The sequence below is a fragment of the Oncorhynchus mykiss genome, chromosome 7 (genome assembly GCF_057628025.1).
Source record: "Oncorhynchus mykiss isolate SJ-2025 chromosome 7, ASM5762802v1, whole genome shotgun sequence".
In the NCBI taxonomy this organism is placed as follows: domain Eukaryota; kingdom Metazoa; phylum Chordata; class Actinopteri; order Salmoniformes; family Salmonidae; genus Oncorhynchus; species Oncorhynchus mykiss.
In genome coordinates, this window is record NC_143028.1 from 84137556 (window position 1) to 84147869 (window position 10314).

The window sequence follows — 10314 nt, forward strand, 5'->3', positions numbered from 1 at the left end:
TGTAGTAATGTATCCTGTTGGGATGGTTCACCTCTATAGAACATATTGTAGTAATGTATCCTGTTGGGATGGTTCACCTCTATAGAACATACTGTAGTAATGTATCCTGTTGGGATGGTTCACCTCTATAGAACATACTGTAGTAATGTAGTAATGTATCCTGTTGGGATGGTTCACCTCTATAGAACATACTGTAGTAATGTATCCTGTTGGGATGGTACACCTCTATAGAACATACTGTAGTAATGTAGTAATGTATCCTGTTGGGATGGTTCACCTCTATAGAACATACTGTAGTAATGTAGTAATGTATCCTGTTGGGATGGTACACCTCTATAGAACATACTGTAGTAATGTATCCTGTTGGGATGGTTCACCTCTATAGAACATACTGTAGTAATGTATCCTGTTGGGATGGTACACCTCTATAGAACATACTGTAGTAATGTATCCTGTTGAGATGGTTCACCTCCATAGAACATACTGTAGTAATGTATCCTGTTGGGATGGTACACCTCTATAGAACATACTGTAGTAATTTATCCTGTTGGGATGGTTCACCTCTATAGAACATACTGTAGTAATGTAGTAATGTATCCTGTTGGGATGGTACACCTCTATAGAACATACTGTAGTAATGTATCCTGTTGGGATGGTTCACCTCTATAGAACATACTGTAGTAATGTAGTAATGTATCCTGTTGGGATGGTTCACCTCTATAGAACATACTGTAGTAATGTAGTAATGTATCCTGTTGGGATGGTTCACCTCTATAGAACATACTGTAGTAATGTATCCTGTTGGGATGGTACACCTCTATAGAACATACTGTATAATGTATCCTGTTGGGATGGTTCACCTCTATAGAACATACTGTAGTAATGTAGTAATGTATCCTGTTGGGATGGTTCACCTCTATAGAACATACTGTAGTAATGTATCCTGTTGGGATGGTTCACCTCTATAGAACATACTGTAGTAATGTATCCTGTTGGGATGGTTCACCTCTATAGAACATACTGTAGTAATATATCCTGTTGGGATGGTTCACCTCTATAGAACATACTGTAGTAATGTATCCTGTTGGGATGGTTCACCTCTATAGAACATACTGTAGTAATGTAGTAATGTATCCTGTTGGGATGGTTCACCTCTATAGAACATACTGTAGTAATGTATCCTGTTGGGATGGTTCACCTCTATAGAACATACTGTAGTAATGTAGTAATGTATCCTGTTGGGATGGTACACCTCTATAGAACATACTGTAGTAATGTATCCTGTTGGGATGGTTCACCTCTATAGAACATACTGTAGTAATGTATCCTGTTGGGATGGTACACCTCTATAGAACATACTGTAGTAATGTATCCTGTTGAGATGGTTCACCTCCATAGAACATACTGTAGTAATGTATCCTGTTGGGATGGTACACCTCTATAGAACATACTGTAGTAATTTATCCTGTTGGGATGGTTCACCTCTATAGAACATACTGTAGTAATGTATCCTGTTGGGATGGTTCACCTCTATAGAACATACTGTAGTAATGTAGTAATGTATCCTGTTGGGATGGTTCACCTCTATAGAACATACTGTAGTAATGTATCCTGTTGGGATGGTTCACCTCTATAGAACATACTGTAGTAATATATCCTGTTGGGATGGTTCACCTCTATAGAACATACTGTAGTAATGTATCCTGTTGGGATGGTTCACCTCTATAGAACATACTGTAGAAATGTAGTAATGTATCCTGTTGGGATGGTTCACCTCTATAGAACATACTGTAGTAATGTATCCTGTTGGGATGGTACACCTCTATAGAACATACTGTAGTAATGTATCCTGTTGGGATGGTTCACCTCTATAGAACATACTGTAGTAATGTAGTAATGTATCCTGTTGGGATGGTTCACCTCTATAGAACATACTGTAGTAATGTAGTAATGTATCCTGTTGGGATGGTTCACCTCTATAGAACATACTGTAGTAATATATCCTGTTGGGATGGTTCACCTCTATAGAACATACTGTAGTAATGTAGTAATGTATCCTGTTGGGATGGTTCACCTATATAGAACATACTGTAGTAATATATCCTGTTGGGATGGTTCACCTCTATAGAACATACTGTAGTAATGTATCCTGTTGGGATGGTTCACCTCTATAGAACATACTGTAGTAATGTAGTAATGTATCCTGTTGGGATGGTTCACCTCTATAGAACATACTGTAGTAATGTAGTAATGTATCCTGTTGGGATGGTTCACCTCTATAGAACATACTGTAGTAATGTATCCTGTTGGGATGGTTCACCTATATAGAACATACTGTAGTAATGTATCCTGTTGGGATGGTTCACCTCTATAGAACATACTGTAGTAATGTATCCTGTTGGGATGGTACACCTCCATAGAACATACTGTAGTAATGTAGTAATGTATCCTGTTGGGATGGTTCACCTCTATAGAACATACTGTAGTAATGTATCCTGTTGGGATGGTTCACCTCTATAGAACATACTGTAGTAATGTATCCTGTTGGGATGGTTCACCTATATAGAACATATTGTAGTAATGTATCCTGTTGGGATGGTTCACCTATATAGAACATACTGTAGTAATGTATCCTGTTGGGATGGTTCACCTCTATAGAACATACTGTAGTAATGTATCCTGTTGGGATGGTTCACCTCTATAGAACATACTGTAGTAATGTATCCTGTTGGGATGGTTCACCTCTATAGAACATACTGTAGTAATGTATCCTGTTGGGATGGTTCACCTATATAGAACATAATGTAGTAATGTATCCTGTTGGGATGGTTCACCTATATAGAACATACTGTAGTAATGTATCCTGTTGGGATGGTTCACCTCTATAGAACATACTGTATAATGTATCCTGTTGAGATGGTTCACCTCCATAGAACATACTGTAGTAATGTATCCTGTTGGGATGGTTCACCTCTATAGAACATACTGTAGTAATGTATCCTGTTGGGATGGTTCACCTCTATAGAACATACTGTAGTAATGTATCCTGTTGGGATGGTTCACCTCTATAGAACATACTGTAGTAATGTATCCTGTTGGGATGGTACACCTCTATAGAACATACTGTAGTAATGTAGTAATGTATCCTGTTGGGATGGTTCACCTCTATAGAACATACTGTAGTAATGTATCCTGTTGGGATGGTTCACCTCTATAGAACATACTGTAGTAATGTAGTAATGTATCCTGTTGGGATGGTTCACCTCTATAGAACATACTGTAGTAATATATCCTGTTGGGATGGTTCACCTCTATAGAACATACTGTAGTAATGTAGTAATGTATCCTGTTGGGATGGTTCACCTCTATAGAACATACTGTAGTAATGTATCCTGTTGGGATGGTTCACCTCTATAGAACATACTGTAGTAATGTAGTAATGTATCCTGTTGGGGTGGTTCACCTATATAGAACATACTGTAGTAATGTAGTAATGTATCCTGTTGGGATGGTTCACCTCTATAGAACATACTGTAGTAATGTAGTAATGTATCCTGTTGGGATGGTTCACCTCTATAGAACATACTGTAGTAATGTAGTAATGTATCCTGTTGGGATGGTTCACCTATATAGAACATACTGTAGTAATGTAGTAATGTATCCTGTTGGGATGGTTCACCTCTATAGAACATACTGTAGTAATGTAGTAATGTATCCTGTTGGGATGGTTCACCTCTATAGAACATACTGTAGTAATGTATCCTGTTGGGATGGTTCACCTCTATAGAACATACTGTAGTAATATAATACTTTAGTCCCTTGTTGCAAACAGGATGCATGTTTTGGAATATGTCATGGTTCCTCCTGGAAGGGGGGGGGTACTGTCATGGTTCCTCCTGGAAGGGGTGTACTGTCATGGTTCCTCCTGGAGGGGGGGTACTGTCATGGTTTCTCCTGGAAGGGGGGGTACTTTCATAGTTCCTCCTGGAAGGGGGGTACTGTCATGGTTCCTCCTGGAGGGGGAGTACTGTCATGGTTCCTCCTGGAAGGTGGGTACTGTCATGGTTCCTCCTGGAGGGGGGGTACTGTCATGGTTCCTCCTGGAGGGGGGGTACTGTCATGGTTCCTCCTGGAAGGGGGGGTACTGTCATGGTTCCTCCTGGAAGGGGGGTACTGTCATGGTTCCTCCTGGAAGGGGGGGTACTGTCATGGTTCCTCCTGGAAGGGGGGGTACTGTCATGGTTCCTCCTGGAAGGGGGGGTACTGTCATGGTTCCTCCTGGAAGGGTACTGTCATGGTTCCTCCTGGAAGGGGGGGTACTGTCATGGTTCCTCCTGGAAGGGGGGGGGTACTGTCATGGTTCCTCCTGGAAGGGTACTGTCATGGTTCCTCCTGGAAGGGGGGGTACTGTCATGGTTCCTCCTGGAAGGGGGGGTACTGTCATGGTTCCTCCTGGAAGGGGGGGTACTGTCATGGTTCCTCCTGGAAGGGTACTGTCATGGTTCCTCCTGGAAGGGGGGGGGGGGTACTGTCATGGTTCCTCCTGGAAGGGGGGGTACTTTCATGGTTTCTTCACCAGAGGGCGGCAGAGACTTTTATTGGGCCTGATTATTTCCGCTCACCTTCCTGAATTCTTCAACCTCCAGGGGGCCTTCACCCTTCCTCCTCATCGTCCTTATGACTGTGCCATAGAACTCCCTGGTGTCACACTTCCCAAGGGTCATCTGTACTCCCTCTCGACCCCTGAAGCAGCATTCATGGACAATTACATCCGGGAGTCGCTGGAGACGTGCTTCATTCACCCCTCTACATCCCCTGCTGGTGAAGGCTGGTTCTTCGTGGGTAAGAAGAATGGAGGCCTGCATCGACTACAGAGGGCTGAACCAGATTACAATCAAGAATAATTTCCCCCTACCCCTGATGCCCTCTGAATTTCACCAAACTGGACCTCCACAATGCTTAAAATCTGGTGAGAATCGAGAGAGGGAGATGAGTGGAATACTGCCTTTAACACCCCTAGTGGCCATTATGAGTATTTAGTCATGCCTTTCGGATTATCGAACTCACTGGCAGTCTTTCAAGCACTGGTCATTGACACTGAGGGAGATGTTGAATCGGTTCGTCTTTGTTACCTTGCTGACATCTTGGATCTTCCGGAACACATACGGCACATCCGCCAAGTGTGAGTTCCATGTATCCCAGGTCTCCTTCCTGGGTCACATTATCTCTACCAAAGGCATTCAAATGGACCACGTAAAGATTGAGGCGGTTGCCGACTGGCCCAGTCCCACCTCACTCAAGCATATCCAGCGGATCCTCATGTTTGTCCATTTTTACAGCCGTTTTATACGCTACTTGGGTGCGGTGGGTGCGGTGGCAGCGCCTCTCACTAACCCTCAAGTCCCAGACCTGTTTTTGTTGGACCCCGAGGCTGACAGGGCATTCATGGAGCCCATGGGACGTTTCACCTCTGGAACCATCTTCTTTCATCCTGATCCGACTTGTCCCTTTGTGGTGGAGGTGGACGCCTCGGACATTGGAGCAGGGGTGGTCCTTTCACAGCAGGACGAGGAGGACAAGAAACTGCACCCATGTGCCTTTCTCTCCAAGCGGTTCTTGACAGCGGAACACAACTGTGATGTAAGCAACCGGGAGCTCTTGGCAGTTAAGTGGGCCCTTGAGGGGTGTAGACACTGGTTGGAGGGGGCACCTCATCCTTTCGTGATCTGGATGGACCATAAGAACTTGGTCTCCATTCAAGAAGCCAAGAGGTTGAACGCTCGCCAGGCTCTGTTTTTTAACAGGATTGATTTCACAATTAGTCTATTGCCTGGGATCCAAGAATCAGAAAGCAGACGCCCTGTCTCGCCAACACGATGTCTCTAACGAGGAGAGGGACTCCGAGCCCATCATCCCCAGCTCACGCATTGTGGCCCCTTTGATATGGAGTATTGAAACCGCAGTCCGACAAGCTCAGACACAAGAACCTGACCCTGGAGGGGGACCCACTAACAGACTTTATGTTCTGCGATCAGCCCGGCCCCGAGGTCTTACAATGGGGACACTCCTCTAAATGAACTGGGCATCCAGGGGTTAATCGGACACTGGAGTTCCTGAGGCGGAAATTCTGGTGGCCCAACATGATGGAGGATGTGAGATCCTTTTTTTGCGGCCTGTTCCATCTGTGCCCAAAGCAGGTCTTCGCGTCAGCGACTGGCCGGGTTGCTCCAACCTCTGCCCATCCCCAGCTGGCCTTGGTCTCATCTGTCTGTAGACTTTATCAAAGGGTTACATCCATCCCAAGGGCCATTGTCCTGGTGGTCGTCGATCGGTTCTCCAAGGCAGCAAATTTCATTGCATTAACCAAGTTGCCTTCAGCGAAGGAGACCGCTAATCTCATGATTATCCATGTATTTCGACTACACAGACCTTCCAGGACATTGTCACAGATCATGGGCCCCAGTTCGTCGCACGGCATTGGAAGGCCTTCTGTTCCCTGTTGGGGGCATCGGTGAGTCTCCTCGGGGTTCCACCCTCAGTCAAATGGGCAAACTGAGCGGGTCAAGCAGGAGCTGGAGAAGTTCGTCATCTGGGCGGAGTATGGTCATAACACACTGCTAAACTTATCCACTGGACTGTCACCGTTTGGGTGTCAGTTCGGGTTCGCCATCAGAGGCAGAACAAGAGGCAGAAGCAGCTGAGACGTTCATTCGATGATGTTGCCGCACCTGGATCAGAGCGTGATCCTCTTTGCTCCGCTCCTCTGCCTGACACCAACATCAGGCAAACCGGCACAGAAGACCTCTTCGGGTCTGCCGACCAGGTCAACGGTTGTGGCTGTCCACCCGTGATCTTCCCTGAAAGGTGGACTCGCAGAAGCTCGCTCCTTGCTACATAGGACCATTCAAGATCCTGAGTCGCATCAACCCGGTCACCTATCATCTCCAGCTACCCAGGTCCATGAGGGTCTGTCTGTCCTTTCATGTCTCCTGTCTCAAGCTGATAAGGACCAGTCCATTCCCTCCCCCCACACCTGCTCCTCCGCTCCCTCGACTTGTGGATGGCCACCCGGCCTACACGATCCGGCGTCTGTTGGAGTCTTGTAGGGTCCAAGGGACCCTGGGAGGGCTACAGTCCCGAGTAGCATGTGTGGGTGCCTGCCCAGTACATCCTGGATTAGGGTCTTGTTATAGACTTCAAACAACTACGTGGTGGTCGTCATGGCTTCGCGGCTGGAGCCACTCCTGGAAGGGGGGGGGGTTACTGTCATGGTTCCTCCTGGCACCAGAGGGCGGCAGAGACCGCCCTAGAGACTTTTATTGGACTCAGGTGTGTCTTATTATTTCATGATTGTGTCCCTGTTAAAAGAGGTGTGTTTTCTGTGGTCCTTTGCAGAAGCTTGAATTGTTAACCATGTGCGGTCGTTTCCTGAGTGAGTTTTCGAGACTTAGTGTTTGTTGTTTTTTCAAGTGTACTGTGATCCTGCGTTTCTCAGTTATATATTATGTTTATCCTAACCACTGATTCTTCCTCCGGTCTCTTCTCTACACTTGGATCCAACCTTACCACATCACAGTGTGTGTGTGTGTGTGACCCGGGGCCAGAAGACATGGGAGGGACGTGACTACTGAAACAACCATTTTTAAAGAAAACAAGACAAATGTTGGACAAATGCATTCCCAAATTGTTCTGTTTGTTCTGGTTCTTTTTCGTTTCATCTTCCTGTTGGAAGATACTGTATACCGATTACTACAGTGGGGAGAACAAGTATTTGATACACTGCTGATTTTGCAGGTTTTCCTACTTACAAAGCATGTAGAGGTCTGTAATTTTTTATCATAGGTACACTTCAACTGTGAGAGACGGAATCTAAAACAAAAATCCAGAGAGAAAGAGTGGGTGTCCTTAATGTTTTGTACACCGTGTGTACTATGTCACAATGATTTTTATGCACCACTTTTGCCATATCTCTCATGCAGACTTCAACCTATAAACGGAATAGGATAAGGGCTAGAGGCATCACTACAGACCCTGGTTCGATCCCGGGCTGTATCACAACCGGCCATGATCGGAAGTCCTATAGGGCGGTGCATAATTGGCCCAGCGTGGTCCGGGTTAGGGCAAGGTTTGGCCTGGGTAGGCCGTCATTGTAAAATATGATTTTGTTCTTAACTGACTTGCCTAGTTAATAAAGGTTAAATCAAAAATACAATATAAAATATGTTGGAGACCTGATGTGCAGTAGCATGGGTCCACCACTAGGTGGTGATAACACCAGAGCCAGAGTCTCACCACAGTGTAGTGAGTGCTTTCAGAAAGTATTCATACTCGTTGACTTTTTCCCAATTTTGTGTCGCTGGCCTACACATAATAACCCATAATGTCAAAGTGGAATTATGTTTGTAGAAATGTTTACAAATGAATAAAAAATGAAAAGCTGAAATGTCTTGCGTCAATAAGTGTTCAACCCCTTTGTTATGGCACGCCTGAATAAGTTCAGGAGTACAAATGTGCTTAACAAGTCACTTAAAACTTGTCAACAAGGGAACGCCACCCCCCCCCCCCCCCCCCCCCTACGGCGAAAACACACCACATATTTATATTAGACCACCACCGAAACCAAGACAAGAGGCCGCCATTTTGTCCCAGAAAATATAAAATTATAAAAGCAGGATTAAAAAATAAATCATTCACTAACCTTTTGAAAATCTTCATCAGATGACAGCAATAGGACATGTTACACAGTACATTTTTGTTTTTCAATAATATGCCATTTATATCCATAAATGTCCATTTACATTGAATTCATGTTCAGAAAATACTCAAAAATGTCCGCAGAAAATGTAGGTAGCGCGGCAAGATAACGTAAATAGACATCATAAACTTTGACTAAATATACATGTTCTACATATAGTTAGAAAGATACACTGCTTCTTTATGCAATCGCTTTGTTACATTTATTTTTAACGTTACAGAAATCGCACACTATTCAATATTCTGACACGGCGCTCAGATATAAGCTACATTTCTCCGTAATGTTGGAGTCAACAGAAACACAGATTTCAGCATAAATATTCCCTTACCTTCGATGGTCTTTGTTCAGAATGTTCTGGAAAGGTTCATACTTACCCAATACATCATTTGGTTTCAAGTCTTGTGTCTTTGTATTAGCTACTGCTAATAACATCAGCTGAAATGCACCCAAAATGTCCTCTGGTCCGGAAAAGTTGCGCATCAAAACTTCAAAATTACATATTATATGTCGACTAAACAGGTCAAACTAAGTGCAAAACCAAGCTTTAGGATGTTATAGACATACAAAACAATTTTCAATTCAACCGGTCATTGTTTGTCCTTCTTCTGAGTGCTGGAACAAAGGAATGGCTGGGACCAATTTGCGCCCTAACGCACAGGTTTTTTCTCGCGGCACTTACTCAATTCACTCCCATAGGGCCAATTCTCGCGGGATTTGAACGATTAAACGCTCTACAGAATGAGGACATCTAGTGGAAGACATAGAAAGTGTCCCCAGATCCATAACTGGTTGGGAAGGGTGGGGGCGATGAAGTTGCTCCAACTTTCATGACCACAAAACTAGTTTGGAAGAATGCCTGCCCTGTGAGTTCTGCTATACTTACATACACAATTCCAACGGTTTTAGAAGCTTTAGAGTGTTTTCTATCCAATAATAATTATTATATGCATATAATAGCAATTTTTGGCAACATTTTTTTCAGTTTACTATGGGCACGCAATTGCTCCAAAGGGGGCAGTAGTCAACCATATCTTTAACAGGATAAGTTGTATGGACTCACTCTGTGTGCAATAATAGTGTTTAACAGGATTTTTTTTATGACTACCTCATCTCTGTACCCCACAATTATCTGTAAGGTCCCCCAGTCGAGAAGTGGATTTAAAACACAGATTCAACCACAAAGACCAGGGAGGTTTTTTCAATGCCTCTTAACTGTAAACAAAAAAAGAGGAGTTAATTATCCATTTTAGCATGGTGCAGTTATTAATTACACTTTGGATGGTGTATCAATACACCCAGTCGCTACAAAGATAAGATTTCTCTCAGTTGCTGGAGAGGAAGGAAACCGCTCAGGGATTTCGCCATGAGGCCAATGGTGACTTTAAAACAGTTGCAGGGTTTAATGGAAAACTGAGGATGGATCAAGTTATTGTAGTTGCTCCACAATACTAACATAAACAACAGAGTGAAAAGGAGGAAGCTTTTACAGAATACAAATATTGTTTACAATAAAGCACTAAAGTAAAACTGCTACAATTGTGGCAAAGAAACAAACTTCA